Source organism: Podarcis cretensis (assembly GCF_951804945.1).
Source record: "Podarcis cretensis genome assembly, chromosome: 5".
NCBI classification, from domain to species: Eukaryota; Metazoa; Chordata; class Lepidosauria; order Squamata; family Lacertidae; genus Podarcis; species Podarcis cretensis.
In genome coordinates, this window is record NC_137174.1 from 40519303 (window position 1) to 40541743 (window position 22441).

Sequence of the window (22441 nt, forward strand, 5' to 3'; positions counted from 1 at the left end):
CATGACATTGAGTTATCAGGAGGAGGCCCAGCATGGAGCAGATTCCTCTCTCACACTCAGGAGAAGCCAGCCACTGAACTCAGCCTGTGCTCAGCCTTCTCCGTTTCCTCAACATCGAGGGGGTCTGGCCCCCTGCCAGCAGATACTGAGGGGGTCAAAGACACCTTTGCCCCTAGGAGTTGGCATGCCTGGCTCCCATCATCCCTGCCCTGCCCAGTGCCCATGCTGACTGGGGCTGATGGGATTTGGAGTCCAACAACATGCAGAAGGCCAAAGGTTCCCCACTTTGGGCTCAGAGTAGCCAGCCCAGTCATTCCCAAGATGTGTACTGGAGAAAAAAAGAATCTGAGTTGTGAATGAGCTGCTGCTGCTGTACCATAAGAAGTAAGATCAACGTTCCTCTGAGACCCTGATCACAACTCCTTCCAGTTAGTCTCTTAAAAAGGCAGGAGATTTTGCCATGTCTCTGTGCTGCAAAGGATGGAATGATTCCACCACACTTGATACAAAGAGGTGCTTTTATGGCACTGCTCTTTTATTCAGCATGCTTTAGTTTGGCTGCTGTTATTTGTTTTGTGATTAACGTGTTTACAGGGTGTTTTGACGATACTAAGCCACCTTGGGCGCAATTTGCAGGAAGGGGGCAGATGAGCTTTAAAAACAAATAAAGGAAAGAAATGTGTCATAATGACCTGGCCTCAGAGAAAGTCACAGTTGCCTGCTCTCAAAAACCCTCTTGAGGCTTTGGCCATAAAACACAGAGCGGGGGGGGGGGGGCAGGTAGATGCAAGACCTGCCCCAAACACCCCCAGAAATGCATGCATCATGTGTAGGACCAAAAAGGGTTTCCAAGCACATTCTATGGAACATGCTTAGAAATCATCTACAGACCTTGGGCTACACATGCCAAAATGTGAAGAGGAACCTGCAAACCTGAGGATGTGGAGGGGGCAATGGTTTGCATTTGGGCCTCTGCCCCACTCCTCTTGCCAGTGCCTCCAACTGGAGGCAAAACCAGCATTCTGCTTCAATCGGAAGCCCCTCCAAGTTTTCAGCTGTCGCTGTAAATCTCATTGGCTGGCGGCACATATTTTCTCTTATGTTGGGATCTATTTTAAGATCACCTAGTATCCATGACAGGTTAACACTTCACTTTGTTAGGGCCAAGCCAGACATTACATGGCAGATGCAGGTAAGAGTTTCTTGGTTTTTTTTTTATTGGAAAGCAGCCGCAGGACACTGTCAACTTAAGTGAAGGGACAGCGGGTGGGGAAGACTGTGCCTTCACTCTTCCTGGCTGCGTTTCCATCCTGGGGATGGAAATATGAGTAAGGAGGGCAATTTTAAGTAGAGAAGTGGCTGGAATGAAAGGAGTGAAGCAGTCCCCTCACCCCAGTTGCCCTGGCTTCCAGTTGCTGAAGGATTCGAACTCAGAGTTGGAAGGGACCATGAGGATCATCTAGTCCAACCCCCTTCAGTGCAGGAATCTTTTCCCCAACATGGGGCTCGAACCCATAACCCTGAAATTAAGAGGCCACAGCTCTACTGACTGAGCTATCCAGGCCCTAAAGCTTTTAATGCTTAAATCAGTGTGAGACATATGCAAAATGCTAGTACAGAAGGTACAGAAGGCGAAACCTGCTTCATCTGGTCACACCTCCAGGGCATCTCTGGGCCCTAAGTAACAAAGGAGATGTCTCTGCCTCCTGAGAGGTGGACAGGGCAGGTGCAACATCCCCCTCTGGAGAGGAAGGGCTAGGCCCACTACCTGACAGGTGGGCAGTCACTATGGGTGTGTCAGAAATGGGCTCCAACAGCTCTGGAGAGAGAGGTGGGGCTTGTGACTATCCCCGCAGTGATTGGTTGAGTGAGAAAAGCTGGTTGACGCAACTCACCACCACCACTTGGTCCTTCCCTAGGATCCTTAGTATCAGGTTTCTCAATGTCCTTGGCAAGCCACCCAACTTCATAATCCTGACTCAGCCAGCTCATGATACCTGTGTATCTTAACTCAACAGGGTAGCCTCTTGTGATTGCTTTTTTACTTTAAAATAATACTACAAATAATACTAGGAGATTAATGCTAGATTAATTGCCTATGGTGCTGGAGGAGATTCTTGAGAGCCCCATGGACTGGAGGAAGATCAAACCTATCCATTCTTAAGGAAATCAGCCCTGAGTGTTCACTGGAAGGACAGATCGTGAAGCTGAGGCTCCAATACTTTGGCCACCTCATGAGAAGAGAAGACTCCCTGGAAAAGACCCTGATGTTGGGAAAGACTCAGGGCACAAGTCGGACACGACTAAACAAACACAATTGCCATGCAATTTCTAGCTTGGCCCTTTCTCGAAAGTGAAGGTGGAGCCAACCAGTTGAAAATCAATGCTGACAGAAAAATCTGTTTCCTGGATTACTGGGGAAAGCTCAGGTGGAGAGAGCGCTGTCATGTTCTGGTTCTGCTTATGGGTTTTCCATGGCTGGTGTCGGTGTGCTGGACTAGACAACCCCTTGGTTTGATCCAGCAAGGCACTTATTGTGTTCTTTTTTAAAATGTTTATTAAATTTTCTAATTTACATTATATTCATATTATATTTAATATTCATTTAAACAATCTTAAATCAAGGACTTCCGTTCTTCTCTTTCCGTGCTTCATTTTGCATACCATACATCCCTGCATGTTTTACATGAACTAAACCATTCAGTAATCCATTGTTACATCCATCAAAGCTTATTTACACTGTTGAATTAATCTTAATGCTACCAGCATTTTTAAATGAACACAATTTTCACCCACAATTTTCAGTAAACATTTTCCAGTCTTCTTTAAACGTACCTTCTTCTTGTTCTCTTATTCTATATGTTAAATCTGCAACCTGTGTGTATTCCATCAGTTTAAGTTGCCATTCTTCTTTGGTTGGGACTTTGCTCATTTTCCATTTTTGGGCTAACAAAACACGGGCTGCTGTAGTAGCATACATAGTCTTTTTTTGACACTTGGGAATTTCCCTCTGAATTATCCCCAACCAAAAGGACTCTGGTTTTTTGGTTTTTTTGAAAGGTACTTTTAAACATTTTTTTCAATTCATTATAGATCATTTCCCAAAACTCTTTTACCTTTTTACACGTCCACCACATATGATAAAACGTACCTCATTACATCTCCAGAACTTATCTGATTCGGACTTATACACTTCTTATGTTCTCATACCCTCCAACAATTCTTGAAAATAGGGATGTCCAGTGCTATTTTTCCAGAAAAAGATGCCGGAACTCACAGGGAACACCTCTCTTGTTCTCTTAGAATGGCAATGTTGCCCACCTAAGAGTGCCAGAACTGAGTTCCAGCGAGTTCTGACTGAAAAAAAGCCCTGGGGACGACCTATCCCCTAGCTTTCAACATTTTTCTGATGAAAACAGGGACATCCTAAGGAAAAACAGGACCACCTGGGATCAAATCAGAAACCGGAATGGCTTCTGTAAATCGGGGGCTTTCCCTGGAAATAGGGAAACTTGGAGGGTCTGCTTTCTTATTTGTGGTGGTGCCCAGGAGTCTCCAATGAGGAAAATGGGCAGCCACTATCTGGTCACACCCACAATTACAAAGGTGGCGGTAGGCAAAATCTTTTCAATTCCATGGGAATGTTGTCGTCATGGAGCGCAAAGCAAAGCAAGTGTGTCTGGAGCCAATTGCAGGTGACCTCCTCCCCACCCCAGAAATCAGTTTGTTCTAAAGCCCAAGTAGTAATCTCTGCCAGCCCAAGGTTTCCATCTCCTACTTGTCAACATGCCTTTTAATCCTTTCATCCTCTTATATGTGACAATGAATCAGGCAATAGAACAAACTGTAGCTCTGAATGCAGTCTTTCAAACACATAAAATAAAAAATCTAGTAAGATCAGGCTTTGGGGTCTATTTTTGTTTTGTTTTTTAAGACTCGTTATTATAAATTGATAATATCTCATAGAAGGGAGCTTTAATATTACATGAAAGGAGGGAGCAGAACCACAGGGAGACAGGAAACCCATGAGACAGGCACACAAAGAAGATGACCGAGTCTGACCACACTCTCCAAAGGAACAATGGGCTTCATTTTTGGTGTCTGAGAAGCAGGCTGAAACTATGCACACTGTGGCTTTGCTGAATAATAATAATAATAATAATAAATCTTCCTTTTGAAAAGCAAACAATAAGCTGCTGGACAGACTCCTCGAACAAACGTTAGTGTTGCTAGTGCTCTGATTTATTAACTTTATTTTTAGACCTGTGGAATGCAGTTGTCTCTTACTCTCTAGGTAGGGAGGGAGGGAGGGAGAGAAAACAAACAAATCACAAGGAGCAAAAGACAGCCCAGCGAGCTGCCCCCTTAGGGCTATTTTGCACTTTGCATCTGCCAGTGTACCCTGGATTGTGAGTCCTGCAAGTGACATCCATCCCATAATATGAGTGGGTTAAACAAAAGACTTGTTTCTTTACCAAACCATACACTGCAGCACCCTTACAATAACTTTGCACTCCTTCTCCAATAGGTATATAAACACACACGGTTTTTGCAGAAACATTGTTCCTTAGATGAAATACCCAACTCTTACTCTGTCTTGGTATTGGTAACTAGAAGTAGCCTGCTATACCACAAGCTTCTAGGAATCCAGGGCCTTCACAGATTCTGCATTAAGATGATAAATAGCTGGATGTTTTGAAAGCACAACGTATGGAACGGCCTCGGCTCAGTGACGCAGCATCAACTTTTGCATGCAGAAAGTTTGCAGGTTCAATCCCCGGCATTTCCAGGTAGGAGTTCAGCCTACACTCGAGTAGGACCCTGGCAGAGACACATGTCTGACTGGCATGTTCTCTCCCTCCTGGTCGATCGTTTGGGAGCTTCAAAAGCTTTCTTCATCCCGAACATCACAGCGACCAATGCCAACCGACACTGGCACACTTAGGGATCTGCAGAGTTTGCGCACCTTGCGTGACAGACCTCAGCAACTCAGCATTTTGGCCAATCTACTTTATTTACATATAAACACACATGGAGCACTGCAACATGGCTCCATCTCTCTCTAGCATCAGACAGCAAAGGGGAAAAGAACAAAGGACAATAGTCCCAACTTCACAGAACACAGTAACACAAACATCCTGTCTTTGTTACTTCACACTCTGTGGAGTCAAAACACACCCCATCATGTGATAGACAAAAATCCCATGACTGCAATCATGGAGCAGGAATTCTAACAGACCCTACTGAGCTAGAAGGACCAATGGTCTAACTGCATATGGCAATTGCCTATGTCTGAGTGGCCAAATAGATGCAAAAAGGAGCAAGGCTTCAATGGTTCTGTAAAACATTCAGCTCATGCAATTTGTCATGTAAAGTGCACCTGCTGAAACACATTCCAAGCTCTTAAAAGAGCAGGAAGCCTGTCCTCTTTTATACAGGACTATCCTAACACAAGCTGTGATGGGGTTTTGCTGAATGCCTATAAAACAGCATGACCATGCTGAAAATGCAGCATGAACCCTCCTACACTAGTGGCCAAAATAACCAGAAAAAGGAAGCACAACTTGCTTAGGCTGACATGAAGCAGCTTTCCTTCATTTGAACGTCGCCAATGAGCATGAGTGTTCAGAGAGCCAATCAGGTGCTATGAGCCATCAAACCTCGGAAACACACTTTTTCCAAAAGGTTTCTACTTCTACTGTTTTGGCCACTAGTGTATGTTCTTCTATTCCTAAAACTGCTGCCCCCAACTATAGCTTTGCTATTGAAATACTTTGTCACTTGTACAACTTGTATACAGTGAGATTACACTGTATTATCCCAAGAGCGCCATCAAAAAGAAGTGGTCTGCACCCCTTCTGCCCATCCCAGGCTTTAAAAACCTATACAGTGGTACCTCAGGTTAAGTACTTAATTCGTTCCGGAGGTCCGTTCTTAACCTGAAACTGTTCTTAACCTGAAGCACCACTTTAGCTAATGGGGCCTCCTGCTGCTGCCGCGCCACCGGAGCACGATTTCTGTTCTTATCCTGAAGCAAAGTTCTTAACCTGAAGCACTATTTCTGGGTTAGCGGAGTCTGTAATCTGAAGCGTATGTAACCTGAAGCGTATGTAACCCGAGGTACCACTGTACTTTATAGCAGGAGTTGCCAAAATGCTGCCCACTGACACAATGGCACTTTTGAGGACTTTCCCTGGCACCCACAGTGGAGCACTGCTGTGTCGAATAGACAACAACAAATGGCCTGGCCACTTGCAGAGGCCTCATACTGCCCACCAACTGCAGGAACCAATGCGGCACACCCCTTTTTCTCCTTTTGCATCGGAGGAGGATTCTGGGACCGGAACACACATGGCTCCAGGTAGCGAACAATGCTAATTTCCAAACTTGTACCATAAGGTTGCTGGCTCAAACACCAGAGTCCTTGTCACATCATCACTGGAGTGGCGGGAGAGAGAAAGAGAGCACCTACATGCAGACTAGGTGCCTGCTCATTCTACCTCAAAACAGAGTCTGCCCTCATTGTCAGTTAGAGGGAGAAAGCACACTTGGACATAGCCCAGGCAGGCACCTGCTCCCACAGTGCTATTTGCACAGCGCAGTTCCTTTCTAGGTGTTTGATGAACAGCAGCAAAACTCAGCGCAGTAACCCCTGAACCATCAGCAATATTGCAGTGCTGATATTTCAGATGAGGTTTGGAGACGAGTCATGTTTCCAGCTTTTTCCTTGCCAGAACTGGAAGCCAGCTGAGGCAGGAAGCAAGCAAGCAAGCAAACACACACACACACACACACACGGCCAGTGGAGGAGAGTGGGGGGGGGAGTCATTGCCCCTTCTGCCCAGTAACTCTTCAGATTTCAGCATGAACACACTCTCAGATACCCAGAATGCCTTGCGTCGGTACACAAGCCTCAGACAAGTCTGAGCAGCAGGTTGGGCCAGGCGGCCTGTAATTCCTCTGCTTGACAAAGTCTGTTTCACTCGGCAGCCATGGAGACGACCAGCTTGGTGTTGGTGATTCAGCTGCTATAGCCAACTGTCACAGCTGACTCTGTTGACTTTGCAGTTAACTGGGACTTTTGAGCCATAATAGGCTTGTTTGCTGCATTAATGCCTCATTAAAAGTTATAACTATCTTTAAATGCCCCCTCCGAAAGCAGGTACTCGGTGAAATTCAGTCAGTGGACTATTTAATTGTGTAAAATAGCAGCAAATTGCCAGGAGCTAAATCACATTAATGATGATAATAATAACTTTGATTTATTGCATTATATCCCACCTTTTTCTCCAAGGAGCTCATGGTGTACACCAGACATCCCCAAACTCAGCCCTCCAGCTGTTTTGGGACTACAGTTCCCATCATCCCTGACCACTGGTCCTGTTAGCTAGGGATGATGGGAGTTGTAGTCCCAAAACAGCTGGAGGACTGAGTTTGGGAATGCCTGATGTATACGGTCCTTTGCTTCCTCATATAATCCCCACAACAAGGTAGGTTGGACTGAGAGGCAGTGGTTGTGTGACCCAAGGTCACCCTTTGAGCTTTGTGGCCAAGTGGTCTCCCAGGTCACAGACTGACACCCTAACCACCAAAAAAGAATAATATTGAAGATCTGATTGGCTTCCACAACTATTTTTTAAGAAACAAACAACCCTCTAGATTTGGGGGGGGGGGTACAGATTTGCAGTTTTTAAACTTTCTGAGCTGGGACAAGCTTTTGAAAGGAGAAATGAAACAATCCAAGAGTCCTGGGATACACTCAATATGCAATCCTGTGCATGTTTCCTCAGAAGGATGTCCCATAGTGTACAGTACAGATTACTCACAGCTAAGCATGCATAGGGTTGCAGCCCTATAGATTTTCTCAGAAAACAGGACACGGCCTATATGTTCACCCATCCACCACAGAATCGAAAAGGTTTAGCTTTTGTTTACTGTTAGAAGTTTCACTTCAAGCTTGTCCTTGCCCTTGTGTCCATTCCAGATAAACTGAAAGAAAAACAAAAATAGGGACCAGAAATCTGCCTTTAGTTTTACTGCATTTTCCCTACATAGAGCTGCAGATGTGAGCTGATGTCATAGGAATATTTAGACACTACAAAACACATTTGGATTACTGAACGAACATATGACAGCGAATTAGAATAATTATATATTTTGTGCTGAGGAAAGAAATTTGGGGAGGCTATCCAGTTACTAATTTGAATTTCAGTGTGTTCTGATTACATATTGTTTTATTCATTAAAATGAGTTATTCTCATCAATTGGGGGTGCTGGAATTTGATAGCATAATGAGGGCTCGGTCAAATGCTTTTTCCAGTTGACCTGCTGAAATCCATTTTTGGGATCTACATATTTGCCCAGCCTTTCTTAACCAGTCAGTATTTTACTGGACTGAGAAATAAAACAATGCTCTGACAGGTAACCTCTTTTGAGGTGAGGGAAAAAAACAAGAACACTAAGGCATGCCAGGTTCCACATTCCGTGAACAGATTCTGTCAGAGTCAACTGGTTAGGTAAGGGTGTGTGTGTGTGTGTGTGTGTGTGTGTGTGTAGATATAGATATATACACACATATATACTGTATACTTGAGTCCAAGAAAGAAAACACAAATATGTATAGAAATCAAGAACTAATAAACTATAAACAAAAGTTCCGCATCTGGTAAGGAGCGGTAGGCAACAATTAGAGGATACCTGGATACAACAGTTTGATTGCATAAAGCCATAGAGGTATTCTGGGTAGTAAAAAAAATTAAATTCTAGGGAGATAGACCAAAGGCTGGGTAAGAAAAGAAAACCAAGGCCACCAAGTACGAGCAAATCTACCTGATTTTATCATATTTCTACTGAGTCTTCTTTGTTGGTTCAGTAGTGCTGAGTTCCATATTTTACTCCACCAGCCTTCCAGAGTGATTTCCATTTTAGCTACTGCCCGGAGGAATAACATAAGCTCCTTGTAATATAATACATTAGGGCAGCTGGGTGATACCTGTAGGCAGTCACCAGAAGCAGGCCTGGCAGGCTACAGAAATTATCCTGTTCATTTGGGTGCACAGCTACTGTACATACTTGCTGGCCCCTTGTCACTTATCCTCTCCTGGAGAATCAGTGTGGTGGCATGGTTAGAGCACTGGGCGAGGCCCTGGGAGACCAGGCTTTGAATCCCCACTTGGCCACTGGGGTGGCCTTGCACCAGCCAATAACTAGCAACAGCTCAGTCGGTAGCGTACGAAACTCTTAATCTCATTGTGGGTTCAAGCCCCACAATGGGTAAAAGATTCCTACATTACAGGGGATTGGACTCAATGACCCTCGTGGTCCCTTCCAGCTCTATAGTTCTAAGATCCTATGATTCTCAGCCTAACCTATCTCACAGGACTGTTACAAGGATGAAATGGAGAGGAGGAGTCCCTTGCATGTTGCCATCAGCTTCTTGGAGAAAGGGTTTTTCAAACGGAGACCACTATAAATGGTGAGACTTGGACAGAGAACAGTGTCCAAGACACCATCCCCTGTTCTTACACACAAGGCTTTTCTCATTGCTACTTGAACATACTCCCTTGCCCAGTAGCATGACATATACAAAGCTGACAGGCATGGACAGAAAGTTACTGCAGCACCCCAGACGGATGCTCCTTTCTCCTCTTCAGGTTTATCTACCCTCACCCACACAATGTGCTTTTACTCCTGTTGGGGAAGTTCAATCTGGCTAAGAAACTGAGAGGATGCACTTATATAAATATGCTTGTAGTGTACTAAGGGGACACAGCCTCTCTACATAATTTCTAGACTGAGTATATAAAGAACACGGTACTTAATTAAATAAAAAAGTCACTATTATCTGCTCCCTTTCCCAATACAGTGGTACCTCAGGTTACAGACTCCGCTAACCCAGAAATAGTACCTTGGGTTAAGAACTTTGCTTCAGGATGAGAACAGAAATCACACGGCGGCAGCAGCGGCAGGAGACCCCATAAGCTAAAATTGTACCTCAGGTTAAGAACAGTTTCAGGTTAAGAACAGACCTCCAGAACGAATTAAGTTCTTAACCCAAGGTACCACTGTATAATCGCTGCTTTGGCAAAGTTTGCTCATAGTGAACTCTTGGTTTTCCTTTCTGTCATTTGTTGCTCTGAGCGATTGCTGCTGCTCCGTGCCAAGCCATTGTCTGTGATATTGAAGTAGCAAATGATTTCCATAACTAAATGTACCCTATGGAATGGCGTCACCTTGTGATGCTTCAATTCCATTGACTTCAGTCAGCTTTATGGCTTAAAACTGTAAGCAGTCTAATCGTGTGCAGTGTTGTAGCATGTATATTTCATGGATAGTTTATTACTCACTTGTGTGGCTATTTAGGCATGATATATCTTGGGTCTTTTCTTTTTTTTAAAGAGCTGTTGGCAATCAAATAGGGGTTTTACAGGGAACTGAAATTTTCAAGGAAGAATATTGTTTAGAGCAGGGGATGTTTTCAGGAAGTGTCTGAAAAGGGAGAGATGTGGGGAGCAGTAGGCAGACAGGGAGGAGGACATTGTTCCTGGAGGTTGTTTTCCCCATATTACTGGAATGGCAAGATATCTTTGGAATACACAGGATATAGCCTGAGTGGGAAGCAGAGAACACTGTGCTTGTTTTTGCAGAAAGAAACTTGTTCCGGAGAACTTCAGAAGGAGAGAAATTGTTGGCTTGTTGTGAAAGATTTTTGGACTAGGGGGAGGTTGAGGTTTTGTTTATTTTTTATTATTAGTTAATGAATGGTTCTGATGATTGCTTTCCTAACAGTAAGGTAAAGGGACCCCGACCATTAGGTCCAGTCGTGGCTGACTCTGGGGTTGCAGTGCTCATCTCGCTTTACTGGCCAAGGGAGCTGGCATACAGCTTCTGGGTCATGTGGCCAGCATGACTAAGCCGCTGCTGGCGAACCAGAGCAACACATGGAAAAGCCATTTACCTTCCCACCGGAGCGGTACCTATTTATCTACTTGCATTTTGACGTGCTAGGTTGCATTTTGACGTGCTATGTTTGAACTGCTAGGTTGGCAGGAGCAGGGACCGAGCAACGGGAGCTCACCCCGTCACGGAGATTCGAACCGCTGACCTTCTGATCGGCAAGTCCTAGGCTCTGTGGTCAACCCACAGCACCACCCGCGTCCCTTCCTAACAGTAAGGCCAGACTATTTTTGTGATAAGGAAGGACACAGAACCTAAACCCACACGAGAAACTTGGTTTAGTGTCCTAACTTGTGGTTTGTCTATTGTTGTTTTTTAGTTGTACTTTTTATACAGCCTAGAAATTAATAGCGCTCTCTCTCTCTCTCTCTCTCTCTCTCTCACACACACACACACACACACATATACATACAGACCAAGTCAGCATTCCATACAAAACAATGTGCATCCTCTCTACTATGGATTTCTTCCCCACCCAGCCCCATAAAAATCCCCTCCTTCTATAATGCTTTTTTTTTTTTTTTAAGAACCAGCAGTTCAATTTTTCTTTGGCTAAGTCTTTTATCAGGAAGGAGAACACAGTCAACACCAGGGGTCAGCAAACTTTTTCAGCTGTGGGCTGGTCCACCGTCCCTCAGACCTTGTGGGGGGCCGGACTATATTTTTTTTGGGGGGGGGGAATGAACGAATTCCTATGCCCCACAAATAACCCAGAGATGCATTTTAAATAAAAGCACATATTCTACTCATGTAAAAATACCAGGCAGGCCCCACAAATAACCCAGAGATGCATTTCAAATAAAAGGACACATTCTACTCATGTAAAAACACGCTGATTCCTGGACTGTCTGCGGGCCGAATTGAGAAGGCGATTGGGCTGCATCTGGCCCACGGGCCTTAGGTTGCCTTCTCCTGGTCAACACTATCTACAGCCACTGCTTTATTCTCCCTGCCTGGCCTCTTAATTGTTTTGCCAACCAGGAAAAGCTGGATGTTGCATTCCTACCTAATGTATTTCATGTCAAGGAAAAGCAAGACATTGCAGTAGAAATGGCACAGGGGGCCGAGGGGAGGGGAGCTCGTTTTTGAACTACCAGGACCAACAGATTGTTTTCCTGGTGCAGGGAAGGAGCGGATCAGAAATGCTATTAAGAGGAAACACAATTAAAAAAATAGGATAAGATGTCCCTTTCTGAGGTGGAGAAGACCAATCTGCCAGTGCTTTATCTTTGACAGGCCAGCTCTGCTAAGATAAATTGGAAAGCAACACAGAACAGTACAACCAGCTGCATGAAATGGGAATACAAATGGTTATTTTGGTAAACAGGAAGGTTTGGAGACACCAGGTTTTTTCTTCTCTTTTTTAATGCTGAACATAGTCTCCACATTGGAGAGTTAAAACACCACACCCTCTGGATTTCAACACAGTGCTAACCAAACTCCTCCCCCTCAGACCAGTTGAAAACTGCTGAGGGTCTTGGTGGACCACATAATGATTTTTCTGCCTGTCGTATCAATTGTAGTGCGCCACGCTAGATGCTGCATGATTTATTAATTCATATGCTTATTGCTTCTTTCGTTTCTCTTATCGTAACTTGAATTCCGTAGAGTTCAAATTACAATATGGAATAATAAAAGAAGCGATAAAAATACAATTGCCAATCAGTGTGGATATTTAGTGCAGACACAACATGAACTGCCTAAAATGAAGCTCACAGTCCACAGACCTCTCCGTTCAGAAGTGCTGCTAATGTGGTAGTGCTGATCTTCAAGCTGATTAAATTTAAAGTTACATTTAAAAGGGGCCCCACTGTACTGAAAGAAGCAGTTCGGCAACATTACTGAATAGAAGTAGAAGCTCACTGTTCAAAGCTCAATCTCTTTACATTCAGCCTCTGCTTTCCTCACACTTGAGCTCTCAGTTCCTCCCTTCACAGCTAAGCTCGCTTCTCAAGGCACAGCCAGCACAAGGCAGCGATGGGTCGATGAAAATAGTTTACATTTGGCCTCTTCTTTATCAATTAGGCTTGACTGAGACAAGTACTTCTTCACAAAGCATATAGTTATACCCAGTGCTTTGTTTCTTAAAAAAAATGTTTAGGGGTACTCTCATTTTGACTCAAGAAAACCACCATTTTATAGTTCAAATTGGGAAATATACAGTAAATGGACAAAAGTACAAAGATTCACAAAATGTTTAGGGGTATGCATCCCCCTGCGTCCCCCCAGGAAAAAAAACCACTGGTATCGTATGGAATTCGTCACCACAGGGACATAGTGCAGCAACGACGACCGCCTCACAGAGCGCTTTTGGCAAACTATTCTGGAGGGAACTAAAACATAATGAGGGCCATGTTCACACTATACATTTACAGCACTGTAATGCCACTCTGAACAGCCATGGCCTCCCTTAAAAAGTTCTGGGAGCTGTAGTTAATTTTTGGGCCTCATGCGTTGTTAAGAGACCTTTATTCCCCTTCCTGAGCTGTAATTCCTGGAGCAGTTTCACAGTCAACCCATCTTCACAGGGGACTCTGGGAATTGTGGCTTGGGGGGGGATAGTAACTGCAAGGCATTCTTGACCAGGTCAAAAAATGTAGCACCTTAAGGACTAACCAGTGTATTATGGCATGCGTCTTCATGGGTTAGAATTGAAACACAGATAAAGGTATAATGAATAACGACACCTTCCAAGAAACATGGACTCCTTTTATTTCTGTTAATGAACAAAATCAAGGCCTTCTTATACCAACCGGTCAACATTCTCAGTGGAGGGGTTACGTTAAATAATATGTTTGAATGTGGAATGTGTAAGTGTATGTTTAGAGACGATGGAAAAAACAAACACCATTAGATGTGCTGCTGGATAAGTGTTTAATGGCTATTGTAGTTGTTTAAAAGCCAAGAAAATAATTGTTAAAAAAACAAATAAATGTATGCCTAAAAGTATGTACAAAACTGGACGAGTGCATGTATATGTACACATACACACAGACAAGTTCTGAAAAGTACCTATTCTGCACCCACTGAAACCCCACAAGAAGACATATGCAGTTTGAAGTGAAGTAATGCAAGCCTTCCACAGTTCTGTAATAAGGGCTTGTCAATAATGATCAATGAAGGGCGCTTGGCCATTGTTTTTGGAATTACTCAGGGGGGAGCAGACCAAGGCAGATGTTTGCGCCTGAATGGTGGCTTTGTTGCTGACACACAGCAATGAAAGGTAGAAGACGAGGCAAGCTATCGATTTATTTGGCCATCTCCCACTGTTTCTCTGTAAGCTGTGCTGCATGCAAGAGAACAGAAGAAGGAGGGTGTTTTAAAATAAGTCACGTATCCTATAATAACACCCCTTCAATTTGCTTCGCCATCCTTTTCTTCTCCTTTAGAAAAAAACAACAACACTACGCCATGAGGGACTACTTCTGGAGATTGAGCCATAAAGCAAGCTGAAAATAAAGACGAGTTTATGGATAATCACGTTCTTCCCCAACGGTCTATTGTCTTTTCAGGGTAACTCTCTGTGGAACTAGTTCTAAAGTCAATACCTCAAAGGGGCCTCAGGGCACAAACGACATGGATTATACACTAAGGCTGCACACTGGGCAAGGTTTCAGACATTGATGTGGGCCTCAGTTATCATTGCCAGATGGTGCTTTCTGCTGCCCCCTTCCTCCACCAGCCATAAGGCTCCCTAGGATTTAGCTGTGCCACGGCTGCCATTGCCCCTGTGCCACTACCATTTAAAGCATAATATGTGTCGTAAAGTGAGCCAGAGAAGTAGAGATAATACTGTTGAGGCAAGAGGAGGGGAAGCAGAGATGGAGAACCTCATGGGTCTTGATTGTTTCAGGGCAATGTTGGAGGGTATAGTTTCGGGCAGGAGACAATTGCCACATGACACACATTAGCAGAACCTTCCTCTTTACGTCATTCAGTATAAGAGAATTGTATTGAGGAAGTTGAGCCTGCAGTCAGGAGAATAACTGAGGTATGGTCACAGCTATGGTGAAATAACTATCCACAAAATGAAAATTCTTATAACTAATAGAAACAAGGCTGCTTCCGAGTCCATCCTATGGATCCAAAAGCTGTGCCAAAAAGCAAGTACAAAGCTGTCTAAACGGTGCTCATTAAAGATTGGGGAAGGAAACAAATTGCCCGCCTCATTGCTGTCATGAAAATATAGTCAATCTGATACATTTTAATCAGATCCTTTTCAATTCTCAGCGCTGGGGGGAAAGTGTTTTGCAAAGAAATTCGGGCCAAGTTTTTCCCCTCTCTCTTCCTTTCAAGAGACCACATTAGTACAGATCCGGCTAACTTTGCAGCTCCCCTTTGTCTTGCACTACATCCAATACAGATTGGTGGCATATACCTCCCACTGGTGGGAAATCTTAAATGCAGCCTCATTTCTCAGTCTGCTGAAAAGTTGGCCGCATAACAGTGCAAATCTTTGGCAGAAATAGGCTTATTGTTCTCTGCAACAGCTAACACCCTAGTTTTCAAGGGACCGAAAGCATTGAAACCGAGACTGGCTAGTGCCCCATCTCATCTCTCAGGTCATCTTGGAAATGCATCATCTGAGAAACTTCAGAAATGCCTGGTTAAGCAAATAAAAGCATCAACAGCAGCTGCCGAGCCATCCTTGCGACCTCTGGTAGTTCGTGCTGGCTGTTGCCGATACATCACAGGACAGTGGAAGTGCTGAGTAAAAATGGAAAGCCATGCTTAAAATTCCTACTTTGCTGTGAAGCACGATGAAGCATTATCTAGGGAAATAAGGAAACAGAAAAAGAAGGATTATCTGGCCAGCTCCATTATTAGAAAGCATCAGATCGTAAGAACCAAATAAGTGAATTATGGGCAAGGGAAGCAGGAGAGTTGAAAAACAAAGAAGGGGGGAGCGGAGAAAGAGAACCCATCTCTCTGCTTTTGATCACATTCTATTTTTCAGAGACTCCAAACTGAAATACATTTCTTTTTCTTTTTTAAAAGGACAGCAAACAAATTTGTATTTTAGGCATGTCTTTTCTATGGTTCCTTTTCGGAAAAAGAGCGCTCAGAAAGGTCTAATCCTGGATTCCTATTGCAAAAGTTTAACAGTGCGTCTAATCCTATGCATGAAGTTTTTAATGCTTTTTAAAAAAGTGATAAACACAAATACAATATTTAATTAGAGACTGCATTTGGAATTCCAGTTTCCCCAGAAGCCCTGTCCATTGCACAGATCCACTTGCAAGGTAATGAGGCTGCTGTCTTGTCAAGACAGCAAGGAAAGAAGGAAGGAAGGAAGGAAAGAAAGAGGGGGAATTTTGTTTATGTAATGCTTAGCTCTGACCAGAGTGCCCTAGACCAAAGCCTTCTTTCGTCTTCCGCACCCATTTATTTGAATACAGTTGAGATCTCTTTCCCCCCTTATTCCATCAGTTCAGATTCTGTTAGCATATACTACAAAAAACAAATCCGACCTTGGGAAGTCAGGGATTGAACCTGGGACCTTCTGTATGCCGAGCATGTGCTCTGCCCCTGAGCTACATTGAGCCAAGCTCTGCACCAGGCATGATGCTGAACTCCCACTCTCTTTGTTTATCAGCTCTTGGGATTGCACAGGAGTTAGCAAGTGGCATGCTTTTCCTTTGTGAACTGGAAAGTCCACCAGGGGAGGCTCACTGGGACTGATCCTCCTTGGAGGCAGCCCCCCCCCCATGCCACCTCTACAGTGTCCCCTTGGAGAAGAGGAGAAGTTGCTGGTTTCCTCCCATCTTTGTTCCCAGTGTAAATCTTTATTCCCCCTCTTGTACCTGATGTAGATTTTCATTCCCCCCTTCTTTCCTGGGGTGTGTGTGTGTGTACAGCACTTTGTGGTTTGCTTCAGGTGCCAAAATGTCTTGGGCCAGCCCTCTACCCAGCACTAGGTTCATGCTACTAAATTAGAAATATCATAAAGGCTAACTCAAAAGAACCAGAATCACAAAAGTTTCCAGCTTCCTGGGAATCTGAAAGCAAACATCAGTCCTTCATAATTTTTGCATGTTCTTTGTTTTATTTAGGGGGGTGTTGTTTTTTAGCAGACTGCAATTTTGCATCAGGTAGATTAAAGATATTGTAGCTGGCCATTCTTTCTCAACACCTTTCTTGGAATGTTAGGCATTCCTGTCTGTGGACAGTTAAGAGTCACTACAGAGAGAAACTCAGCCTACCATAAAAGTTCAACGAAAGAGATATGAGTTAGGAGTACATTCCTTGAGCAGGAAATGACCTATTGGCCAAGAATGCATTTCACATTTGCCAACTCATCTCACATTAGTCTCTTTGGTCTATATTTCTCTGGACCATGACAACATACAGTAGCTGGAATAAGAAACCACAGGACCCATTTCTTGGATATAATAAGAAAAATGCTAATGATATCCCTATGAAGTGTAGACATGGAAAAATAAATTGAAATGCAGTGTGTTCCCATTGTATGAGCAGACAATCATAATCCACTGTTCAGTACTAATCCGCAGACCTAATTAACTGAAGTATATAATAATTTTCTGCACTGAAGGAAATGGATAAATATTTAAACAAGGGTGAATCAGATTTACAGCCATAGTTGTTCTTATCAAGCACCAAGCTACCACGTAAATCATATCAAATCCTTTCCTGAATGTGGAGTCTTGGGTGGAGACAGAGTTAAGAAACATCAAGTGACTACTGTGAACAATATTTAATTCAGTTTTAGCCCTGGCTTTTTGGTGCTGCACTCAAGGACCCTGCTTTTTAACTTCCCATGACATTTTTAAGTAAATGCCCCGCTGAAACTCTAGAAAGAATTGAGGTGCTGAGATCCCCAGAAACAAGATGGCATACTTTCATCAGGATGTTGCCAAAATTGTTTTAGGACACAGAAGTTCTTCTGGGAAATGAGATGTTTCCTACCAGCCATATGCACATCTATGACACATTCCAGATTCCGAGGGTGTTTTCCGGTTGGAACACAACCACATAATCCCAAGGGTTTCAGGGCTGCTTCAGAGTACTCAGCTACACATAAAAAAACAAGTATCCATGATATTTTGAAGCTGCATATGCGTTGTCTTCCTGCCTCATCATTTACATATATAAACACATGGCAATAAGATTGCTTAGGCGTATTACAGATTATGAATCATTCCTTATATTCTTTGAAAAGTTTTGAAGAACATGCTAGTTCTCCTTCTGGAAGTAAGAGTTCTGCTATACCAAGTTTCATGTTTCTCTGGGATTACCTAGGAAGTTAAGTGTTTCTTCCTACTGCAGCTCATAATAGAGGGCTGCCGTTGGGCATCCATATTTGGGAGAAATTTGGAGAGTGTGCGGCTGAGTCATATAATCCTAACAGTGTACCAAGGAAGAAACTGATCTCCTTGCTTCTTTAGCTGCATTGACCCATCAAAAGCAGAGCATCCTCATACCTAAACTTCTGTATAATAAGGCAGTAGCTCATTCTGGTCTTCCTGGTCTTCTTTTCTCCTTGCACACTGGGTCTTGTGTGCTTTGCTGCTCTTCAATAAGCCAGCCTTTCCCTTTTCCTATTTATGTCCTCTTATTTTCCTTTCCTTCTCTGAATCCAGTATCTCTGAAGGCAGAGAGAGTGAGAAACATAGTTCTAATATACATTTTCAAGGTAAATAAGTTTCTGAGATAGGGCAAATTAAGCAGATGATGAGTAACAGGGCGAGGGCAATTAACATATGCATGAGGTGTGCAGTGAAGCAGGAAGCAAAACCAATTGCTTCCATTGTACGCAAGACACAGGGTTAATTAGCAATTGATACATGGGTCTAGAGTTGCCCACTGTGATTGTAAGTGGGTGTTTTAAAATATAATTACCACCATTTTGTGCAAGTTGGCAGTGTATTCATTGTGCAGTGCTGCTCAGGCACACCTGGCTTGTGATCCAATCCCTAGCAGCTCTGAAAGAATCAACTGCGGCTGAAAATACACACAGTGTAAAAACCAAATAAGCGATTCATATTATTTCAGGAGAGGGAGGTCACTTCCAGAAAACCTCTTAACTGAGCATTCATCCTGACTTGCTTTGCACAAAATTTGTAGAGAGGTTATACAGTGCCTGCTACTTGTTGGGCATTTATTCCAATTGGTTTGCAGGGAAATTATATGACATTGTTATCCCACACTTCCCAGTGCATTTTCATATCACATTCCTTACCATTAAAAATTATTGGTTCATAACGAGGGTTGCTTCTGTTCATTATACAGTGGTACCTCAGGTTACACACACTTCAGGTTACAGACTCCGCTAACCCAGAAATAGTGCTTCAGGTTAAGAACTTGGCTTCAGGATGAGAACAGAAATCGGGCTCCGGCGGCGCGGCAGCAGCAGGAGGCCCTATTAGCTAAAGTGGTGCTTCAGGTTAAGAACAGTTTCAAGTTAAGAACGGACCTCCAGAACGAATTAAGTACGTAACCCGAGGTACCACTGTACTATTTAAAAATTAATCCCCACCCACCCCCACAGAATTTCTAAAGAATATTTGTGACTAGATACTTTTCTCATCCTCTTTGTTTGGGTCTTAGATAGAAGATAGCTTCTGTAAATCCAACAGCATTTTATTTAAAACCAACTTCTCTACTCGCAGCAGCAACCAATAAAAATATTTTTTAAAAAACAAAACACACAATACCATTTTTTTTTTAACATAATACCATTTTGAACCCTAATTCACTTAAAATTGGCTGGGACTTGTCCCACTGAAAGCAACAGGCCGTTTGACTTCACAATTAACTTGTTCCACTGGTTTCACATGAGATTTTTCCCCCCATGTACAGTATATTGTCAGTTTCAGTTAAAGTAATGGGGGGTGGACTTTAGCCCTTTTAACATCCCATCTAGCAAGCATGCCAACCCTCTTGTAGCCTATCTAGATGCCTTTACAAATAAACACCTTCCCCACCACTACCTCAAGGGCAAGAGAGATGTGCATTTATACACGTAGCAGTCATCCCACAGCCCTAGGGCTGGAGTTGTAAAAGACTGACTCCTTGCCGCTGCTGCTGTTTTAATCTCTCATAAAGATGGAAGGCATAGCGGCACCCCTAACAGATTATCTCAATGCCAGAATTTACGCAAAGAAACATGCTTTAAAGTTTGCTACCCTCCAGGCTGCAAAGGGTGTTAAAAGATCAGAATCAGTACTTTCAGTGGGCCAGAGGTTAACCAGAGCAGCAGCAGCTGCAAAGTTGGCTACATGTGGCCGCATCTTTCCCTACGAGGAAAATGGCAGCAGTCTGCAGCATGTGTGGCTCCCAAACGAAGGCCAAGCACTTGAATCATCAAATTGTAGAGTTGGAAGGGGCCACAGGGGTCATCTAGTCCAGCCCCCTGCAATGCAGAAATATTTCTCCCAATGTGGGGCTCGAACCCACAACCCTGGAATTAAGAGTCATGCTCTGCTGACTGAGCTATTTTAGTATGCCTCTGAATACCAGTTGCTGAGAATCACAGGTGGAGAGACCCTACCTGCCCAGAGACTGTCTCACCAGAGTGGTGCATGCTCTGGTTATCTCCCGCTTGGATTACTGCAATGCACTCTACGTGGGACTACTTTTGAAGGCAACTCGGAAACTACAACTAACCCAAAATGTGGCAGCTAGACTGGCAGTGGTCATCAAAACCATATAACACCGGTCCTAAAGGATCTTCACTGGCTCCCAGTATGTTTCCGAGCACAATTCAAAGTGTTGGCACTGACCTTTAAAGCCCTAAACGGCCTTGGCCCAGTATACCTGAAGAAGCGTCTCCACCTCCATATTTCAGCCCAGACACTGAGGTCCCCCTCCGAGGGTCTTCTGGTGGTTCACACACTGCAAGAAGTAAAGTTACCGCAAAACAGGCAGAGGGCCTTCTCAGCAGTAGCGCCCACCGTATGGAACACCCTCCCATCAGATGTCAAGGAAATAAACAACTATCTGACTTTTAGAAGACATCAGGGAAGTTTTTAATGACATTAGACAGATAGATGATAGATTAGATAGATGATAGATGGATAGATAGATAGATAGATAGATAGATAGATAGATAGATGATAGATAGATCTTGCTGGAAGCTGCCCAGAGTGGCTGGGGAAACCCAAGCAGATAGGTGGGATATTAACAACAACAACAACAATAATAGCAGCAGCACTAATGGTGCTGCCTGAGGGCTTTCCTCAGGCATCCGGTTGGCCACTGTGAGAAGCAGATGCTGGACTAGATAGGCCTTTGATTTGATCCAGCAAGGCACTTCTTTCATTCTTAAGCAAGCCATTGAGTCAAAACTACACATCTAAATCTCCATGATGTGTGAACTGACCCATTTCCCAAGTTCAATCAACACAAGCTACCGATCCCTCCAAAACACATGAGAACCTGGCCGAAATGCAGCAGCGACATCATTACAAATGATACACCTGAAGCAGGCATGCTGAAATCATGAATTTTTATTACCCGGGGGTTTTGCCACGTCAAGCCAGGATTTCCCTATGAAAACAAAAGGTGGCTTCTCCCCTTTTAGAACTAAGTTGTGCAAATTGAACGACAGCTGCAGGTAGTTAAGGGTCAATGGACACATCCTCCTTTTGCTTCAGCAAAATGCAGCTGCTACAAGCAAGGCTTGCTGCTCTTAAAGGAAGAGCTTTGCTGAGTCTTGGCTGGATCACAAAACTGGTTGAGCAAGCAGGCGAGTTTTCTTTGGAGCCAACGTAGTGGTTAGGGCAGGTGCTGCCCATTGCTGGAATACAACTCCCAGGATCCCTCATCACTGGCCATGCTGCTTAGGGCTGATGGAAGGGGGGGGGGAGTCCAGCAACCTCTGGAGGCTCCCAAGTCCCTCCACACTTTGGTTACTAGGACAAGGGAGACATAGGTTCAAATCTCCAGTTGCGCCCTGGTCTCTCAGCCAGCCTTCCTCATGGACTGCTGCAGTGCCAAGAGAGGGAGATAACTATGGACACTCGTTGGAGGAATGGCAGGATACAAAACATAGTAAAATAAAATAATACGAAACCATTCTTGGGCAAAAACGCATGAAGCCTGGGGGAATGGATACAACTGGTGCTAGCCTAAAGGTGGGAAGTATTTTTTCAGGGGAGCAGGGACAAAGTAGAACATTGAAGGGGGACAGGGAGATTAGGGAGAACAGTACCTGTTCATTTTGTCTCATATTTCAGGCTCTACATGTTAGAAACTTGTTCTTTCTTCTATGTGAAAGTTGAGAATCTGGGGATTATGGTTCATTGGGAAGGGGTGGGTGCAGATGCCCTTGACGGGAAGTGTAGAAAACAAGTTCAGCCCAGTCTCTCTCTTTAAAGTGCTCAGAATTACTCACAATGTACAATATACTCCCCTGGTGGAACCCATGAAATGCAAAATTCAAGTATAGAATCAATGGTTGTACTAATCACCATCGTAAACAGTACAGACTCTGCACTGAGAAGCATAAAGCAAAACATTTACA

At 43.8% G+C, this 22441-nt stretch overlaps 1 long non-coding RNA gene across 1 annotated transcript in view; it reads right to left on the bottom strand.

Annotated features, from left to right (window-relative positions):
- Window positions 1–2381: 2381 nt before the first annotated feature.
- LOC307217358 overlaps window positions 2382–22441 on the bottom strand; it is a 222483-nt gene continuing 202423 nt past the window's right edge. Inside the window, exons 2-3 of the long non-coding RNA XR_013839575.1 lie at window positions 2957–5939; window positions 2382–2835 (exon numbers count right to left, since the gene is read on the bottom strand). This is a non-coding gene — a long non-coding RNA (uncharacterized lncRNA). The remainder of the gene's footprint in view (window positions 2836–2956; window positions 5940–22441) is intronic.